The 4,459-nt window shown below is 57.6% G+C and overlaps 2 non-coding genes across 2 annotated transcripts; both read left to right on the forward strand.

The window, feature by feature from the left end:
* The first annotated feature begins 507 nt into the window (after positions 1 to 507).
* On the forward strand, positions 508 to 2,318 carry LOC146142625 (small subunit ribosomal RNA). Its single transcript, XR_014500743.1, has one exon. It is a non-coding gene; the product is annotated as a small subunit ribosomal RNA (ribosomal RNA).
* Positions 2,319 to 2,565: 247 nt separating this feature from the next.
* On the forward strand, positions 2,566 to 2,719 carry LOC146142626 (5.8S ribosomal RNA). The gene has a single exon (XR_014499589.1). It is a non-coding gene; the product is annotated as a 5.8S ribosomal RNA (ribosomal RNA).
* Positions 2,720 to 4,459: the final 1,740 nt, after the last annotated feature.

Here is a 4,459-nt window from a genome sequence, read left to right on the forward strand (position 1 = left end):
CGCGCGAGCATGAGCCTGTTTAGGCCGCGCGAGCGTGTGTGATATGCCTCGCAATAGTTCAACACCTGGCGCAATCGTGCACCTTTTTTTTACGTTAGAATTTCAAACGGAAGACCCCAGGGACAACACTCATCTTTGCTATACTTGTGGGAGCTGACAAGCTTCGACAAGTAAAGAATCGGTGAAAAGGCGATTGGCTCGCTGGGCAGATGTTGCTGCTGCGCGAAGAGCCGAGTGTCAGTTTGTCGGGTTCTGAGCGGTCGCTTCGGCGAAGTTGTCTGGCGTGCGTTGCGCTCGCGCCGGTGTTGGCGACGTGGCGGTCGAAAGGCCTGCCGACGAAGTCTTACTCCGGCGGGTGCGACGGGCGGTGACGGTTTTCTGAGTTCGGGCAGCCGAGCAAAGAACGAAATTTTAACGGAGAAGCCTTCGGGTTTCGCATCGACCGAGCGACGGCGCCGCATCAGCGGCGCCTCCTTCGTCGGCCTTTCGGGGCTACGCTAAAGTAGCTACCTGGTTGATCCTGCCAGTAGTCATATGCTTGTCTCAAAGATTAAGCCATGCAAGTCTAAGTACGAGCTCTCGTACAGTGAAACTGCGAATGGCTCATTAAATCAGTTATGGTTCATTTGATCGTACGTTTTACGTGGTTAACTGTGGAAATGCTAGAGCTAATACATGCGTGAAGCGCCGACCTCGCGGGAGGCGTGCTTTTATCAGACCAAAAACCGACCGGGCTTCGGCCCGCAACCTTTGGTGACTCTGGATAACTTTGCGGATCGCACGGTCTCGCACCGGCGACGGATCATTCAAGTGTCTGCCCTATCAACTTTCGTCGGTACGGTACTGGCCTACCGAGGTTCTTACGGGTAACGGAGAATCAGGGTTCGATTCCGGAGAGGGAGCCTGAGAAACGGCTACCACATCCAAGGAAGGCAGCAGGCGCGCAAATTACCCATTCCCGACGCGGGGAGGTAGTGACGAAAAATAACAATACAGGACTCTAAACGAGGCCCTGTAATTGGAATGAGTACACTTTAAAACCTTTAACGAGTATCCATTGGAGGGCAAGTCTGGTGCCAGCAGCCGCGGTAATTCCAGCTCCAAAAGTGTATATTTAAGTTGTTGCGGTTAAAAAGCTCGTAGTTGGATTTTGGGCGCAGGCGGCCGGTCCGTCGCAAGGCGTGTACTGGCCGTCCTGGCCTCACCTCCGGTTCTCCGCCGGTGCCCTTGACTGAGTGTCGGCGGCGGCCGGAACGTTTACTTTGAAAAAATTAGAGTGTTCAAAGCAGGCGATTCGCCTGAATAATGGTGCATGGAATAATGGAATAGGACCTCGGTTCTATTTTGTTGGTTTTCGGAGCGCGAGGTAATGATTAAGAGGGACAGACGGGGGCATTCGTACTGTGCCGTTAGAGGTGAAATTCTTGGATCGGCGCAAGACGAACGACTGCGAAAGCATTTGCCAAGAATGTTTTCTTTAATCAAGAGCGAAAGTCAGAGGTTCGAAGACGATCAGATACCGTCCTAGTTCTGACTATAAACGATGCCAACTAGCGATCGGGGGGCGTTAGTTTTACGACCTCTCCGGCAGCTTGCGGGAAACCAAAGTCTTTGGGTTCCGGGGGAAGTATGGTTGCAAAGCTGAAACTTAAAGGAATTGACGGAAGGGCACCACCAGGAGTGGAGCCTGCGGCTTAATTTGACTCAACACGGAAAATCTCACCCGGCCCGGACACAGTGAGGATTGACAGATTGAGAGCTCTTTCTTGATTCTGTGGGTGGTGGTGCATGGCCGTTCTTAGTTGGTGGAGCGATTTGTCTGGTTAATTCCGATAACGAACGAGACTCTGGCTTGCTAACTAGTTACGCGACCCAATCGGTCGGCGTCTAACTTCTTAGAGGGACTAGTGGCGTTTAGCCACACGAGATTGAGCAATAACAGGTCTGTGATGCCCTTAGATGTTCGGGGCCGCACGCGCGCTACACTGACCGGATCAGCATGTGCTCGCCTTGGCCGACAGGTCTGGGTAACCCGCTGAACCCCGGTCGTGCTAGGGATAGGGAATTGCAATTATTTCCCTTGAACGAGGAATTCCCAGTAAGCGCGAGTCATTAGCTCGCGTTGATTACGTCCCTGCCCTTTGTACACACCGCCCGTCGCTACTACCGATTGAATGGTTTAGTGAGGTCCTCCGATTGGACCTGGCGCGGCCGGCAACGGTCGAGCCGGCGTCCGAGAAGACGATCTAACTTGATCATTTAGAGGAAGTAAAAGTCGTAACAAGGTTTCCGTAGGTGAACCTGCGGAAGGATCATTAACGGTCTCGCAAACGCTTCGGCGAACGCGAAACTCGGACAAGCGAGAGAAAAAGTTTTTGCTACCCGGCGCCCGACCCGCGAGGAGCGGCGCGCCGGCCGGCGATTCGGTCACCCGGTAATGTTTGCGCGTCGAGTGCCGCGGTGCCGCGCGCTCCGGCTTCAAGCGTCGGCCTGGCCGACCGCTCGGCGCGGTATATTTTGTCACCCTTTAGTGCGAGGCACTGTGCGAGCGAAACAATCGTGGATGGCTCTTGGCGGTGGATCACTCGGCTCGTGAGTCGATGAAGGACGCAGCTAGCTGCGTGAATTAGTGTGAATTGCAGGACACATTGAGCATCGACGTTCTGAACGCAAATTGCGGCCTCGGGTCAATCCCGGGGCCGCGCCCGCCTCAGGGTCGCGTTGCAAACGTTCCGCGCGGGGATTTCTCCGCGCGGCTGCTGCGGCGTCGGACGCGCGAGCGCCCGTCCCGCTCAAGACAGCACGGCACGATGCGCGACGATCGCGACCAGAATCCCGCGCGGCGGCGGCGAGTCGACCTCGAAGAGGCCAACGGCTGGCGGCTCAAGGGCGGGAATCGAGGTGCGCGGCGGCGCGCGGCGCCGACGGCGAGCGCGGAACGGGAAGAATAGTCCCGGTCCTTACTTTCGGCCTGAGGTCGGACGAGGCTACCCGCTGAATTTAAGCATATTACTAAGCGGAGGAAAAGAAACTAACGAGGATTCCCTCAGTAACGGCGAGTGAAGCGGGATGTGCCCATCGCCGAATCCGCGCGCTTTTGGAGTGCGCGGAATTGTGGCGTACGGAATTCGTCACGGCGCGCTTCGCCGGTCGCCCGCGTCCTTCTGATCGAGGCCTTTTCCCAGAGCGGGTGTCAGGCCCATGGCGGCGACAGGCGGGCGCGCTACGGCGTCTTCCCAGAGTCGGGTTGTTTGGGAATGCAGCCCAAAGCGGGTGGTAAACTCCATCTAAGGCTAAATACGGTCACGAGACCGATAGCGAACAAGTACCGTGAGGGAAAGTTGAAAAGCACTTTGAAGAGAGAGTTAAAGAGTACGTGAAACCGTCGAGAGGCAAACGGGAGGGCCTGTCGGGTCGCCCGGTCGCTTTCAGCCGGCCCCCTGTCGGCGACGTTGTCGTGCGGACCCTCACGGGCCGCCGGCGGCGCCGCCCGATCGGGGACCAGCGCACTAGCGCCGGGCGAAGGCCGCGACCGTCTGGACGGCGGCGAGAAGGCCGCGCGCAAGGTAACCCGGCCTCGGTCGGGTACTATAGGCGCGCGTGTCCGTCGGCCCGCCGTTCGGGCGAGGAGAGATCGCCGCGTCTGCCCTTCGGGGCCGAGCGCCCGGTGCCGGCTGGGGCGTCGTGGGTCGGGGACTGTTCTCAGTGCCCAGCCTCTTCGTCTCGGTCGCGCTTCCGGTGTCGTTTCGCGAGGCGCACGGGGTCCGCGGCTGAAGTCAGCCACCTTCCCGACCCGTCTTGAAACACGGACCAAGGAGTCTAACGTGAGCGCGAGCCACGGGGCAGTACGAAACCCATGGGCGCAGTGAAAGTGAATGTCGGCGCGGTCCGGCGGAGGTGAGACGTCGTCGTTCGCGGCGGCCGCATCACCGGCCGATCTCGTCCGCTTTGCCGGAGAGGTCGAGCGAGAGCGTTCGCGTTGGGACCCGAAAGATGGTGAACTATGCCTGAAGAGGTTGAAGCCAGAGGAAACTCTGGTGGAGGACCGTAGCGATTCTGACGTGCAAATCGATCGTCAAATTTGGGTATAGGGGCGAAAGACTAATCGAACCGTCTAGTAGCTGGTTCCCTCCGAAGTTTCCCTCAGGATAGCTGGCGCTCTGTCGCAGTTTTATCTGGTAAAGCGAATGATTAGAGGCCTTGGGGACGAAACGTCCTCAACCTATTCTCAAACTTTAAATTGGTAAGAAGCCCGACTCGCTTAATTGGAGCCGGGCATGGAATGCGAGTGCCAAGTGGGCCACTCTTGGTAAGCAGGACTGGCGATGCGGGATGAACCGAACGCCGGGTTAAGGCGCCCGACGCGACGCTCATCAGAGCCCACAAAAGGTGTTGGTTGATCTAGACAGCAGGACGGTGGCCATGGAAGTCGGAATCCGCTAAGGAGTGTGTAACAACT

The sequence above is a fragment of the Ascidiella aspersa genome, chromosome 5 (assembly GCF_963924565.1).
Source record: "Ascidiella aspersa chromosome 5, kaAscAspe10.2, whole genome shotgun sequence".
NCBI lineage: Eukaryota > Metazoa > Chordata > Ascidiacea > Phlebobranchia > Ascidiidae > Ascidiella > Ascidiella aspersa.